At 45.4% G+C, this 16,331-nt stretch overlaps 1 long non-coding RNA gene and 1 pseudogene across 1 annotated transcript in view; one reads left to right on the top strand and one right to left on the bottom strand.

Moving 5' to 3' along the window:
* Positions 1-16,331, top strand: part of LOC138847838 (protein LYRIC pseudogene) — a 408,551-nt pseudogene that overhangs the window by 225,954 nt on the left and 166,266 nt on the right.
* Positions 1,501-16,331, bottom strand: part of LOC138847842 (uncharacterized) — a 43,316-nt gene continuing 28,485 nt past the window's right edge. Inside the window, exon 4 of the long non-coding RNA XR_011385757.1 lies at positions 1,501-1,724. This is a non-coding gene — a long non-coding RNA (uncharacterized lncRNA). The remainder of the gene's footprint in view (positions 1,725-16,331) is intronic.

The raw sequence follows: 16,331 nt of genomic DNA, 5'->3' as shown, positions 1-16,331 counted from the left end.
GAAGGGGTGGCAGGGAGCTTCTCAAGCATGAGGCTGGTCAGCTAAGGTAAGGTGGGGCTTGACCTTGGTCTTCTGCTCCTTGTCCAGTGTCCTTTCATTTCACTGCCGCTGCCTCCTTTGCACGGAGGTGTGACTGCAGAACCGGGAATCAGGGGTCCTGGGTGCCAGGGAGGGGGTCGGGCGTCAGGGGTCCCATGTACCAGGGAGGGGGCCAGGCGGCTGGGGTCCCAAGTGACTGTGAGGGGCTGGACTCTGTGGGTCCTAGGTACCAGAAAAGCAGCTGGGCAACGGGGAAGGGGCCAGGTGTCGGGGATCCAGGGTGCCAGGGAGGGGGCCAGGCATCAGGGGTCCCTTGTACCAGGGAGGGGGCCAGGCAGCTGGGGTCCCCAGTGACAGAGAGTGGCCAGGCATCAGGGGTCCCAGGTACCAGGGTGGAGGCCTGGCGCCAGGGGTCGCAAGAGACAGGGAGGGGCCGGACATCGGGGGTCCTGGTACCAGGGAAGGGGCTGGGCGTCAGGGAAGGGGCAGGGTGTCGGGGATCCGCGGTTCCAAGGAGGGTGCCGGATGTCAGGAGTTCCGAGTGACAGGGAGGGCTGGGTGTCGGGGGTCACAGGTGCCAGGGAGGGGGCCAGGTGTCGGGGGTCCTGGGCACCAGGGAGGAGGCTGGACATCGGCAGTCACTGTTGTCAAGGTGGGGGCCAAGTGTCCGGATCCCAGGGCCCAGAAGGGAGCTGGGCATCAGGGATCCATGGTGCCAGGGAGGGGCCAGGCATCGAGGATCCTGGGTGTCAAGTAAGGGGCCAGGCTTTGGGGATCCCGGGGCCCAGGAGGGAGTTGGGGGTTCTGGGTACCAGGGTAGGGGCTGGGCATCAGGGGTCCAGGGTGCCAGGGTGGGGGCCAGGCATCGAGGTTCTGGGTGCAAGGGAGGGGTTCGAAGTCCCAGGTGCCAGGGAGGAGTTGGGCGTCCACGTTCCCGGGTGCTAGGGAAGAGGCCCAGAGTCACTGGTCCTGGGAGTCAAGGAGGGGGTCAGGTGTCCAGGATAGGGAGCCTGGCGTCGGGGGTCCAGAGTGTCAGGGAGGGGGCATGCGTCTGGGGTCCTGAGTGACAGAGAGGGGCCGGGTGTCAGGGGTCCCAGGTACCAGGGTAGAGGCCTGGTGTCAGGGGTCCCGAGTGACAGGGAGGGGCCAGACTTCCAGGGTCCTGGGTACCAGGGAAGGGGCAGGGCATTGGGGAAGGGGCAGGGAGCTGGGGTGCCAGGGAGGGGGCTGGACATCAGGAGTCCCAAGTGACAGTAAGGGCCACGCGTCGGGGGTCACTGTTGCCAGGGAGGGGGTTGGGGGTCCCAGGTGCTAGGGAGGAGCTGGGTGTCCTGGGTCCCAGGTGCCAAGGAAGGGGCTGGGCGTCATGGGTCCCTGGTACCAGGGAAGGGGCTAATCTTACTCTAATCTTTTTTCTTAAAATATATTGGACCTTTAGCTAGAATCTTTATGCCTCAGTTCTTTTTCTTTTTAAGATTCATTTATTTGAGAGGCAGAGTTACAGACAGAGGTAGAGACAGAGAGAGGTCTTCCATCTGATGGTTCACTCCCCAATCGGCTCCAACAGCAGAAGCTGTGCCAATCTGAAGCCAGGAGCCAGGAACTTCCTCCAGGTTTCCCACAAGGGTGCAGGGGCCCAAGGACTTGGGCCATCTTCTACCGCCTTCTCAGGCCATAGCAGAAAGCTGGATCAGAAGAAGAGTAGCCGGGACTTGAACAGGTGCCCACATGGGATGCCAGTGCCTCAGGCCAGGGCAATAACCCGCTCTGCCACAGCGCTGGCCCCGTATGCCTCAGTTCTTAAGATCCAACTGATTCAACAGGTTTCAAAAATTATGAGGTCATCCTAAAGCTGTATTACAAATATAAGTGTAATATTTGAGAAATATACCAATTTAGAGCTGAGAGAAAAGACTAGTATAATGATTTTCAAATTCAATCTGATTGCATATCCAGGTCTGACAAATAAGCCAGGGACTGTATCTAGACATTAAGCAGAGGAACCATAGGCCCAGAGTCAAGTTTCCCCATTTGCACAACAAAATCTCTAGAATAAACACCACCACTGTGTTGACTGGGTGAACACAGTGAGATTATGTGTATGAAAATAATTAAAAATATTCAGGTACTACAGAACTGCAAGTTTAACAACCACCACTATTATTGTCTGGGTTGTCCACAAAGTTGTTAATTTCCAAAATGCTTACAAGATGTAGGACAGAGATGATACTGAGAGAGAATATAATAGGTGTGTGACCATTCAAACCACTGAAATTCACACACTTGTGCAATTACCAACAGAAAAGCAGCCTGAACCTCCATTTAGTTTCTCAAGTAAAAATGGAAAGTTAAATGGGACTTGCAATAGCAAAAAAAAAAAAAAAAAAAAAAAAAAAAAAAAAAAAAAAAAAAAAAAAAAACACTCCAGTCTAGATTAAAACAACTCCTGAAGAAAGAAAGCCTCAGGGTATAGTTCTTTCTGATAAGGGAAAAAAATGAGTAAGCTGAATACTTCTGTCCTACAAACAATGCACTGTACACATGTATTTATATTCCCAAAGGCTTGTCTGCACCCAAAGGCTTATTCCACGTGAAAGCACTGGAAACAACTGGCTTCCGACCAACCTATCCTGAATGTTATCCTCAGCTTGATTCATCTAAACAAGTTCTCTTGCTGGCTACAGGCTCCTCACCTCCTGTCTCTTAGAGCACTTACTTTGGAAAATGTGCCATTCTAAATGCTTTGACTGGCCCTTTGAGATATCAATCTTTAAGAACCCAGGAGACATTCCTTAGCAATGCAATCAGCCAGGAAAGCTGAGAAGTTAGGGCTCCACCTTCCATAAGCCAGTCAGCAAACACACCCTAATCCCCCGGGCACTCTTTCTACTCATGGCCTGGCCTCCAGTGCTTTCCCCTTGGTTCACCCTGGCACTTAAAACACCTGAGGCCTTTGTCAGAGTAGTTCAGTTCAGTTCTTGAACTTTAATGTAATGGCTTTGGCTGCTGTATTAATCGTGATGAATAATTCCTTGCTTGCCTTTTTAACATGGCCAGTGCAATTTTCCTTCGACATTTCCAGCTACAGGAGGGACTTTGCCACTTTTCAAACGTCTACCAGAGTAAGAAATAAAAAATACCATTACTGGACTAAACAGTTATTAAATACAACTTTTTGTTTGTTTAATGGTGGCAGTAATAGCAAATAATTCTATTTCACTCCGGAAACCTTGACTTAAAAGAAAATACCTTTATAAAGAGAATTGAAAATGGATCTTGATGTGAATGGAAGGGGAGAGGGAGTGGGAAAGGGGAGGGTTGCGGGTGGGAGGGATGTTATGGGGGGGAAGCCATTGTAATCCATAAGCTGTACTTTGGAAATTTATATTCATTAAATAAAAGTTAAAAAAAAAGAAAATACCTTTATCAGCCCAGTGAACTTGCACATCCGAACTTACACAGAGCAGGCCCCAGCCCACCCTTCCAAAGATGCTGCCTGCTCTTTCCAACGTCTTCCCCAGACCAGTCTCTTTACGAACCAGGAATGACATATTCCCCCCTGCTCTGCCTCTCCAGCTGCCACCTGTTGTGAAATTCACTTTGTTCGGCTCCAGCTAATGCCTCACCAGTACCAAATCACCCCCTACAATGGTTCCTACCCTGGCTGCTTCAAGCTCCCAGCCTTGTAGCTCTGTGTGTCCTACATCACAATATCTAACAATTCAACAATTGGGGCTACGTCTGGAGACGTCCTCTGTATCGTTAATCCTGCCTGTGAAAAATGAACTTGTACTCAGCTGACAACACAGAAGCCTAAATAACGCCAACAACAATTTTTTTGTTTTTCTTTTTTTGTTTGTTTGTTTTTTTTTACAGGCAGAATGGACAGTGAGAGAGAGAGACAGAGAGAAAGGTCTTCCTTTTGCCGTTGGTTCACCCTCCAATGGCCGCCGCGGCCGGCACACTGCGGCTGGCGCACCGCGCTGATCCAATGGCAGGAGCCAGGTGCTTATCCTGGTCTCCCATGGGGTGCAGAGCCCAAGCACTTGGGCCATCCTCCACTGCACTCCCTGGCCACAGCAGAGAGCTGGCCTGGAAGAGGGGCAACCGGGACAGAATCCAGTGCCCCGACCGGGACTAGAACCCAGTGTGCCGGTGCGGCAAGGCAGAGGATTAGCCTAGTGAGTCGCAGTGTCAGCCGCCAACAACAATTTTAAGAACCTGGAATCTAACAAGTAATCAACACCTAACTTTGTAGTTCCTTTAAACTCTGCAACAACCTGTGACAGGCATACTTTCATCTCATCCATCTTCAGATGAAAGCACTTCTGCACACTGCACAAAGTCATAACTGGTAAAACTGGAATAGGGATCCAGGCAGTCAGATTCAATAACCCTCACTCTCAGTTACTTAAGGGTTCTGTAATATTTTAAAGCCAGAGTATTCTCAGACAAACCTGATTTGCTTTACTCTGCCCTTGTAAGAAAAATCACATTTGATTAGATTCCCCTTAAGAGCTTATTCACGTAACTTACAAATCACTCACTTACAATGTACAATACTGTGGTTTTTGCTATGGATGGTCTCCTACTTAATGGTGACTTGATATCATGTTTTGGTTTTATGATGGTGCAAATGTGAAATACGTTTATTAGACACTGCACTTCAAATTCTTTATTTTGGTCCTCCCTGGACTATTAAAATGTGACAGAATAATCTTTCCAGCAGCTGGGCAGCACTTTCAGAGAGCGCAGAATCATGGGTAGATTCAGTACCCACAGTGCACTGCAGAGTGAAATAATAAGAGTTGGAAGGTTTACTGGTAGTAACTGCCTTTTTTAGCTTACAGTATTTTCAGCTTACACTGAACTTACTGACAACTCATCATCAGTTGTGAAACAACTGTACAGTCACAGCTATGTGTGACTGCCATGAAAGTCAATTTTATAATTTTTTATCACCTCAAAAGGAAACCCACACTCATTAGCTGCTCCCCAGCCCTTGTCATGCACCCCATCTCTCATAAAAAATAGTCCATGTTCTGTATCTAATGAGCAGCCTGTTCTGGACACTTTATGTAAACTGCATCCATCTCATTTTTTTCTTTCCCAGATGAGCCTCCTGCAACACAGCATAGTGGTGTCAAAGGCTCACGTACACAACATCAAGTACTGGGGCTCTACTGCTACTCACTGTGGTGCAAGACCCCCACTGTATGGCCACCACACTTTGTTTACCTACTTACCAGTCAATGGATGTTTGGGCCATTTCCATATTTGGGGTTTTATGCTGCTATAAAGATTAATGTACAAGTTTCTGTGATAGTATGTTTTTATTTCTCATGGGTATTTACATAGTGGTGGAATTTCTGAATAATATTCTAACTCTGTCTTTAGCCATTTGAGGAACTGTTTTCCAAACTTGCTGCACTATTGTACATTCCAACTCATAATGTTATGAGAGTTCTGATTTCTCCACATTCTCACCCATACCTGTTATTTGAAAGGCAGTTAGAAAGAGGAAGATAGAGAGGAGAGAGGAGAGAAGAGAAACAGGTCTTCCATCCACTGGTTCACTCCTCAAATGGCCACAATGGCTAGAGCTGGGCCGATCCAAAGCCAGATTATTCCGAGTCTCCCACATGGGTGCTGGGACCCAAGCACTTGGGCCATCTTCCACTGCCTTCTGAGGCCACAGAAGAGAGCAGGAACAGAAGTGGAATAGCCGAGACTTGAACAGGTGCCCATATGGGATGCTGGCACTGCAGGTAGCCCCTGATTACAGCCATCTTAAGGAGTCTGAATTGCTATCTCATTATAGTTTTGATTTGTATTTCCAGATACCTAAGTGTGTCAAGAATCTTTTCATCTGCCTATTTGTGTATCTTCTTGGGAGAAACACATAATGAGCTCCTTTGCCTAATTATAAAATTGAATTATTTGGGTTATAATGTTCTGTATACATTAGCTTTATTCTAGTCCCTATGAGATGTATAATTTGCCAATATTTCTCCTATTTGGGGGCACTTTTCGCTCTCCTGATAGTATCTTTTGAATCACAAAAGGTTTTTCTTTTCATGAAGTCTAATTTATCTGTTTTTCCTTTTGCTACGTGCATCTTTGGTGTCACCCTCAAGGATCAGCTGTCAAATTCAAGGTCATAAAGATGCATTCCTTTGTTTTCAGCTAAGGATTTCATCCTTTTGGCTCTTACATTTAAGTCTTTGACCCACTATGAGTTAATATTTGCATATGCTAGGAACGAGGAGAAAACTTAATTTCTCTTCATGTGGCTCTACGGTGCGCGCAGCACCACTTGCTGAAAAGATATTTCTTCCCCCCATGTAATTCCTCTCTGCCTTCTTCTTAGTATATTTTCTGTTGCTGTAACAGACTCTCAGGACCAGGCAACTTAAAAAGGAAAGAGGTTCATCTTAGCTCACAGTCCTGGAGGACTGGATGTCCTAGATCAGGTGGCCACATCTGGCGGGGGCCTTCTGCTGCATCACCTTATGGCAGACGGAAGGGAAAGTGGAGGAGAGAAATTGAGGCGGACTCTCACTTTGTAACCACCTGCTCTCCAAACAGCTAACCCAGTGTCTACCTGGAGCTATGTTCCTCCCTTCAAGAGGGTGGAGCCTCCAGCCCGCACATGTCCTCAACTGGAGCCATCACTTCTCAAGACTACCATCAGCAATAAAACTTCAACTGGAGCTTGGCTTTGACAACCCTTATCAAAGGGGCTGGCGTTGTAGGTTAAACCATTGCCTGCAATGCCGGCATCCCATACTGGCATCAGTTCAAATCCCAGCTGCTCCACTTCTGATCCAACTCCCTGCTAATAGCCAGGGAAAGCAGCAGAGGACGGCCGAAGTGGTTGGGCCCCTGCACCCACCTCCTGGATCCAGGTGTTTGGGGAGTGAACCAATGGATGGAAGATTCCCCCCCGACACACACTGCCTTTCAAACACAAACATCCAAACTGGAGCAGTACTCTCTTTGAGATCAGTTAGCCTGAGGCACATGGGTATTTTTCTGGAATACTGATTCTGTTTCACTGATCAATATATTCACCTTTATGCCAGTATCACACTATTTTAATTACTATTGCTTTGTAATAAGTTTTAAAAGTGAAAAATGTGCATCTTTTTTTCCCCATGAAATCTTTGGGTCTTCTGGGTTTCTTAAATTCCATAGGCATTTCCACATGCATTTTTTTAAGTTTATTAAAAATGGGTTTTCAGATTTTGATAGAACTCTCTTAGAATTATTGGATCATTAGTGGGAGTACAGACATTTTAAAGATGATGAATCTTCTAATCCATGAACCTGGTTTTCTTTTTAGATAGTACACATTCTTTCAACATTTTTCAGGATATAGTTTTGAGTTCTCAGAAAATGGCACTGCCTTCTTAATTTCATTTTTAGGTTGTTCCTCAGAAGTGCATATAGAAAGGAATGATTTTTATTATTCAATTCTGTCTTGTGTGCCTGATGCACTGACTTATTAGTTGGAACACATTAGAATTTTCTTATATAAGAGCATGTAATCTTAGACAGATTTCACATCTTCCCTTCTAGTCTGTACATTCAAACTTTAGTTTTTGGACTTACCCTCCTGGTCATAATCTCTAGTCCAAAGTTAAATAGATGTGGTAACAGCAGAATCCTAATCTTACTTTTAAGCTCAGGAGGAAAGCACCCAGCTTTTTATCATTAATATAATGTTAGCAGTGGGTTTTTCAATTCTTTCCATAAGGCTGCAATGCCCCCTTCTAGTCCTAGTTTGTTGATTGTGTTTATCATGAAAGTATGTTTACAGAAAGGTGGTCATGTGGTTTTGTATTTTCCTCTGCTGATAGGGAGTATGACATTATTTGATGTTTGCATATTTGCATTGCTGGGAAAAATCTGTCTCTTCTCCTGGCTGTTAACACCCAACACTGGGGGAAAATTAGTGGTTTAAACCATTTAGAAAAATCCTAGTATTTTAAACAAGTTGGATTTTAGGTATAATTTATGTATTTATGTATTTCATATTTTACTAGTAAAACAAGTGAATAAAAATCATGAACTTGAAACCACAGCATCAGAGAATACACTTAACATGTACTGAGAGATGAGCTGAAATATCTTTGTATTTCCTCAGCCATGGCATTGCCTGTGTATACAAAGGCTGTTGATTTTTGTGCATTGATTTTATATCCTGCTACTTTGCCAAACTCTTCTATGAGTTCCAATAGTCTCTTAGTATAGTTATTTGGATCCCCTAAATAAAGAATCATATCATCTACAAAGAGGGATAGCTTCAGTTCTTCCTTCCCAATTTGTATCCCTTTAATTTCTATTTCTTGCCTAATAGCTCTGGTTAAAACTTCCAGAACTGGTCGGCGCTGCTGCTCACTGAGCTAATCCTCCGCCTTGCGGCACCGTCACACTGGGTTCTAGTCCTGGTCGGGGCACCGGATTTTGTCCCGGTTGCCCTTCTTCCAGGCCAGCTCTCTGCTGTGGCCAGGGAGTGCAGTGGAGGATGGCCCAAGTGCTTGGGCCCTGCACCCCATGGGAGACCAGGAGAAGTACCTGGCTCCTGCCATTGGATCAGCGCGGTGCTTCCATAGCCTTGGCAACTCATGACTAGAGCCTAGGGAGATTACTGATGCCATAAACAAAAGTGTCAAATTGTTAAGTCAACAACAGGAGTCACTGTGTACTTACTTCTCATGTGGGATCTGTCCTTAGTGTATTGTCCAAAGTGAAGTAATGCTATAACTAGTACTGAAACAGTATTTTACACTTTGTGTTTCTGTGTGGGTGCAAACTGATGAAATCTTTACTTAATATATACTAAATCGATCTTCTGTATATAAAGATAATTGAAAATGAATTGATGTGAATAGAATGGGAGAGGGAGTGGGAGATGGGAGGGGTGTGAGTGGGAGGGAAATGGGGGGGAAGCCATTGTAATCTATTAACTGTACTTTGGAAATTTCATATTTACTAAATAAAAAATAAATAAAAAAATAAAAATAGAATTAAAAAAGAACAATCCAACATGGGAAGTGGGATACACAGCAGACTCATAGAATGCCAGATGTCCTAAACAGCACTCTGGCCTCAGAATCAGCCCTTATGGCATTTGGATCTGGCTAAAAAGCCCATGAGAGTATTTCAGGCATGGAAAGCCAAGGCACTGTGGCCAAAAAAAAACTAAATGAAAGATCTCTGTGAGTGAGATCCCAGCAGAAAGAACAGGCATCATTAAAGGAGGTACCTTTCTCTGAAGGGAGGAGAGAACTTCCACTGTGACTATGACCTTGTCTAAATCAGATCAGAGTTGGCAAACTCAAGAGGCTTCCTTAGTCTTGGCAACTCATGACAAGAGCCTCGGGTGATTATTGACATCATAAATAAGAGTATCAATTGTTCAATCAACAACAGGAGTCACTATGCATTTACTCCTCATGTAGGATCTCTGTCCTTAATGTGTTATACTATGTGAATCACTGGTATAACTAGTACTCAAACAGTATTTTACACTTTGTGTTTCTGTGTGGGTGCAAACTGTTGAAATCTTTACTTAATATATGCTAAACTTATCTTCTGTATATAAAGAGAATTGAAAATGAATCTTGATGTGAATGGAATGGGAGATGGAGTGGGAGATGGGATAGTTGCGGGTGGGAGGGTGGTTATGGGTAGGGGAAAGTCGCTATAATCCAAAAGTTGTACTTTGGAAATTTGTATTTATTAAATATAAGTTAAAAAATAAAAAAATAAAATAAATTAAAGAAACAAGTAAACAAGAATCATTAAATAAACAAACAGCCTCCAAAAAGCAGTTTGCTTTCCATTTGTATCATGTTTGTTAATGTCACTCTTTTCTGAAATGTTAACTTATGAGTAAATATGTCATAGTAACACTGGATACAGTCAGGCAGCTTTACTAGGTAAGAACTTTGCAAAATTACCTTTATACCATATCCCTGTAAGATGAAAAATGAAATCTCATAAAGTAAAGTAGGCTGCATTTTGGGACACAACAACTGAGTGTAATAAAAAAGGAACTGGATCTGAAGCTCAGGAGCTGGGACTTGAAACACAAACTCTAATATAGGCATCGCCAGACCAAACACCCACCCTCTAAAAAATAAATTTCTTGTAAAAAGTGGATCATTTGAAAGTGTGACTACTCCATTTTGGCAACAACTTACTTCAGACATAATGCACAACTGATTTAACACTTCAAGGACCGGAACTACTGGATAAATGGTGGTGACAATGGTGACAGGATTGAAATGGCAACAATCTGAGTATTATAGCAGATGTTCCTTGGTAGTTCTCTTGGTAAAATGTATAGCAGTATCTCCTTTCTCTGAAAATTTAGCCTGAAAAAGACCTACATACAATTCTCAAATTCACTTTTTCTTTCCTAAGGAATGAACAACACATTTATGCTTCCATTAAACAAAAACTAACATAAATTCCCTTTATAGTAATATGGTACTTTTTCTCAGAGCAGAAATCAGGTTTGTAGGCTAAGAATTTAGGCTAAGTTGGAGCACAACACTAACCAGCATGAACCAAAATGGGCACAGACTTTCAGGAAATGAACACAGGGATGCTTCTGGGAGAACATCTTCAGAGAAGCCCCGGGAGGGACTGGAATGAACAGTCACCATCAGCAGCTGCCCAGTCATTCCGCTGAGACAGAAGCAACTGTCAGTTGGCGTAGAGTGATGTATTAGCAAGCACACAGCTTTTGAGTCTGAAAGAACCAGTTTGAGTGCCAGCAACTCAGCTGATGACCTCAGTCAGATTTTGAAACATTTAGTGGAGAGGGAAGTACCTGGTACACAGTAATAAAATGAGAACTAATTAGAAAACCCCACATGATTTGCATGTATTACATATGCTTACGTAGCTTATGTCAATTAACCTCACAATCATTTTACAAAAAAGATACTACTGTCCTCTTTTTATGTACAAAGAAACCTCTGCACATAAGAACCAGTAAGTTTCCACAGCAGTGATAAACGCTAGCATTGGAATTTGAATGCACATTTAACTGCAAAGTTCATATTCATAACCTCCATAGTAAGATGTTTCTCCAGTTAAATATTTGCAAACCATGTTTCTCCAGTTAAACAGTGCTCGCACAGCAAAGGATAGTGACAATGATGCTGACTACCTTACACAGATACCACAGGAATGTTCTTAATGGACAAGATTCCAGGAACAGACACTGGTGTAGTTGTGGGATGCTCGCATCTCCTATCAGACAGTCTGAGTTTCAGTTCTGGCTTGACCCCCAGTTCCAGCTTCCTGCTGATGGAGACCCTGAGAGGCAGCAGTTGATGGGTCAAGTAATTGGGTCCCTGCCACCCACATGGACTCCTGGATTGAGTTCCTGGCTTGGGCATTTGGGAGTAAAACAGTAGATGGGGAGCCCTACTCTGCCCCACCCTGTGTGTATGTGTTTGTTTGTGTATGTGTGTGTATATGCTTTTCAAGGAAACAAAAATGAATGGACATATTATGAAGTTAGGTTTAAAAATTTAGTCTAGGGTTCAATTTCCCCTAGGTTGTAGGAACAGAAACCTTGTGTTGATTCAATTATCTTTTAACAGTGTGTGTACAATGCTTTGCTTGTGTTAAAACTGCATGGCATTTACTGGGAAAATCAATTCATTTGTTTTAGGGTTGTTTCTAATGTGTTTTCCAGGGTAGTCCAGGGTGTGTAAAGGGCCACAAATCTTGAGACATATTACTTGAAGATAAAAGCCTCCCACAGTCTTAGAAACAAAGGTCTCCTCAAAGCCAAAGCTGTGCCTAGTGCAGCTACAAAGAAAAGTGAAGGCTACAAGATGAAGAGCTGTCCTGCCCAGAGATGTTCAGCATGGATTGATTTACTCAAGTGTACACAGCCAGACTCAGCTGCGAACCAAGCAGATTACACACAAAAGCATTAACCTAACATACAAACAAAAAACACAGAGAGAAAAGCAAGGAATGGAGGGAGGAAGAGGGGAGAGAAAGGGAGAGGGAGAGACTGACTGAATGGAGGGAGGAAGACAATGAGGGAGGGAGGGAGGGAATAAAGCCGGTAGGCAGGACCAAGGAACACCACTGAAGTCTAGGGCAGGCCAAGAGAAAGCCTACAGATTGATGTATGAAACACTAAATGATAAGTAAGACGACTGGGTCATCACAGATACACTCAATAAGGGAAGCAGAATCTTTGATGCGTATCTGGAAGCTGACTGATGACACGATTGGATGAACTGTGTTGTTCCACACGCTAGAAACAATCTCTCTTGTGACTGCTTGGAATCAGCAGTAGGGTTCAGATCAGGAAGAAAAGATTAAGGTTACTCATAAATCTTCTCAGCGTGTGATGACCCCTCAACCTACCACCTCACCACTGACAGTTTTGGATGCAGAAAGCCACCGTTCAACTGTCTGTTGAGTCACTGTTGTAAACACTGAAGTGGGAGCACCCATCTTCCTTGAACTCACAGAGCTTCTGACTGTAGCTTACAATTGGTAAAAACAATGGCAAATACAACACAGCATTTTGCAACTGAATTCATAATTAACAGCAGAACCTAAAACTCAAGCACACATAACATTTTCCATTCACATACTGTATACTTAAGTACCAAGCACCACATTCTATATACTTAGAAAAATATTTGCTGATTAAAGTTTCAAAGAAAATTCTGGCAATAATATTCCTTTAGGCTATAAGCATTTCTTGAAGACGGATGAATGATCAGTGTCACCAAAGTAAACCAAACAACATCAATAATCTTGTTACCCTTTTTCATTTTCTAATAGTGCTTGAAGTCTAATGTGGGGAGCAACCCGGACTAGACTGAGTTACTGGAATTAAGACTTATTCTATGCATCTGCTCTCCCACAATATGGCGCTGGGAGAGAAGTAAACAGCTTCCGCACAGCTGCCTCCAGTTCAACCAATTAACTGTAGGACTTGCTCCTGATTGGAGAGCAGCGTACTCGGCGTGTGGGCAGCCGAGTTGGGATTGGCGGAGGAGGACTATAAAGGAGGAGAGAGACGGCATGCACCAGGAACATCTATGGGGAACATCTAGCTGAAGGGAACCCGTGCAGCCCCCGAGAAGAGCCGGCCGGCGGTGTGCCGCTCCCCTGCGGAAGTGGGGAATGTGGCCAGGGGGAACCGCCCTTCCACGGAGGTGGAAGGGATAGTAGCCAACCCGGGAAGAACCAGCAGCAAACCCGGGGAGGGCCGAGCAGACGAAAGAACAGCGCAGGGTCCTGTGTCGTTCCTCCATGAAGAGGGGGAGCGACATAATGGTGCCGTGACTCGGATTAGGAAACCTAGGACGGATAGGAAACCTAGGAGGGAAGAAACGGGAAGAACTGGGAAAATATCGGAGAGAGAGACTAGCAAACAGCCTAGGGAAAATATCGGAGAGAGAGACTAGCAAACAGCCTAGGGGAAAGCCGGACGAAAAAGGTGCCGGAAGAAGCTATTGAAAGCCTAGGCATAGACTCGGATACGGACTACGGGGGGAAGCTGGGAGAAATCTCTAAGGTCGAAAGCGAAAGTGAAAGCTAGAACAAACAGACTCGGATGCGGACTGTGGGGAGAGGCCAGGAGAAATGAGGGAGGAGTATTGTTGGAGGAAAGCTTGGGGAAACATACCGGGTAGAGAAAAGTGTTAGGGAAATTGAAGCCGCGGGGGGCAGGCCGAGGCGGATACGAAAGCCATTTTGGGATTCTCAAGTTAGCCCGGGAATAGGGGGCGAAAAGTTGAAACCAGAAGCTGAAATGTGAGCCTGGTTGGGATCTGTCTGATTAGCCCGGGGAGCAAAGGACGGGAAGCCAAACCGTGGGGCGGAGACATATGCTGGGTTGAATTCGCCAGGCTAGCCCGGGGAACTTAGATTGAATGCTAGTGGCGGACACGTAAGCTACGCTGTGTTACTCGCGGAAGCCGCCGCGTGCAGAGAGAGCACGGGGCGTGAATAGATAGGGAACGGGGCTGGCGCGAGGCCGTGGTGCAGACGCGAAGGGCGTGGAGACCGCGGAGTGTGCGCGCAAAGCCGAGCCGCGCAGAGCCGCGAAGCCTCGCAGATGAGAGAGGCGCGGGCTGAAGCGGCTCAGAGCCGGGAAGCCACCGAGAAGTAGCCTCGGGGCGGGCAGCGGGAAGCCGCGGGGATAAGAGAAACAGAAGTTTAGAAGTAAAGTGAGAGAAATAGGAATGTTGGCAGACAGAAGTAAAATGGGAGAAATAGGAATGCCCGGAGATTGAGAAATAGAGAAATAGAAAGGCCTCCCCTCATCATGGCAATGAGAAAGCTTGGATTCGGTCTGCCTAATTAAGGCGGTAAGCACCAGCAAGCAGCTCGACCAGAGTATGAGCTGCAGGTCACCGAAGATAGGCACGAACCAACACTAATAAGCCTCCCCCACAATACGGCAATGAGAAGGCTTGGATTCGGTTTGCCTGATAGAGCTTGTAAGCCCCTGCAGGCAGAGCAGAGCATGCGCTGCAGGGCACCGAACACAGGCACGCATCAGCGCCTAAAAACCTCCTCACAACATGGCGAAGAGAGGACCCGGATTCGGTTTGCCTGATGGATAGGACTTGTAAGAGCCTGTGGCAACTCTAGCAGCAGAGCAGAGTGTGTGCCGCGGGACACCGAAGACAGGCGCGTATCAACACCAAAAATAAAAAGAAAGGGGGATCTGTGGGGAGCAATCCGGACTGGACTGAGTTACTGGAATTAAGACTTATTCTATGCATCTGCTCTCCCACAATATGGCGCTGGGAGAGAAGTAAACAGCTTCCGCACAGCTGCCTCCAGTTCAACCAATTAACTGTAGGACTTGCTCCTGATTGGAGAGCAGCGTACTCGGCGTGTGGGCAGCCGAGTTGGGATTGGCGGAGGAGGACTATAAAGGAGGAGAGAGACGGCATGCACCAGGAACATCTATGGGGAACATCTAAGGGAACCCGTGCAGCCCCCGAGAAAGCCGGCCGGCGGTGTGCCGCTCCCCTGCGGAAGTGGGGAATGTGGCCAGGGGGAACTGCCCTTCCACGGAGGTGGAAGGGATAGTAGCCAACCCGGGAAGAACCAGCAGCAAACCCGGGGAAGGCCGAGCAGACGAAAGAACAGCGTAGGGTCCTGTGTTGCTCCTCCACGAAGAGGGGGAGCGACAGTCTAATATCAGAGAAAAAAATAAATCATGTCCAAATAAAAAATATAAATTCACATAAAATGACTCCTGAGAGAATATTCATAAAACAATTGTATATAAGTCCTCAAAACATTATGCTTACGAAGTGTTACTTTAGTTGTCAATTTACATTTTAGAAAGAGACAAAAAGAGCAGGATTTCAAGGAACTCACACAGCAGTACTACATTCTAGAATATATGTTATGCCTGCTAAACTGCATAATTTAATACTAACATTGCATGAGGCTTCCAATGTGTATGTCCCGCTAATGCTAAAATATACACTTGGAAAACTCCCTATTTTACTTTGCTACATTTCAAAAAAAAATGTGAATGACAGAGAAACCAAATCTCAAGATAGACAGCATTAAGTAATGTGGCAAAGGGACCCAAACAAGTGTAGCTCTATGTGTACACGTCAAAGACGACTACACACACACATACACACAGCAATGCCATCTTAGATATCTTGTCTACATCTGTTATTTTGAATTAATCATCAAGAATAACAACTCTGATGGAGATGTCCACAAGAACCACCTCCCTTGGGACTGGTGATGTGGTATGGCAGGTAAAGCCACAGCCTGTGGTGCCAGCAACTCATATGGGTGCTGGTTCAAATCCTGGCTGCTGCATTTTTGATCCAGTTCCCTGCTAACATGTCTGTGAAAGCAGGAGATGATGGCCCATGTGCTTGTGTCCCTGCACCTGCAGGAGAGACTCAGAAGAAGCTCCTGGCTCCTGGCTTTGGACAAGTCCAGCCCCAGCCATTGTGGTCATTTGGGCAGTGAACCAGCAGATGGAAGGTCTCTTTCTGTTTGTCCCTCTCTCTCTCTCTCTCTCTGTAACTCTGCCTTTCATCAAATAAATTTATAGCAAATTTTAAAATATTTCATATAAAATAATGCAGACAGGGGGGCGGAGCCAAGATGGCGGAATAGTGAGGGCGCGCACCGATAGTCTGGGAAAATTTAGTTTAATAAAAGGGGAGTTACGGTAGCCGCAGAAAAAAGAACCAGGAAAAAATTGCACGGGAATCGTGAATCGGAGGACCTACTGGGAGAAC

Source organism: Oryctolagus cuniculus (assembly GCF_964237555.1).
Source record: "Oryctolagus cuniculus chromosome 17 unlocalized genomic scaffold, mOryCun1.1 SUPER_17_unloc_1, whole genome shotgun sequence".
Taxonomy (NCBI): domain Eukaryota; kingdom Metazoa; phylum Chordata; class Mammalia; order Lagomorpha; family Leporidae; genus Oryctolagus; species Oryctolagus cuniculus.
This window is presented reverse-complemented; position numbering and strand designations above follow the sequence as displayed.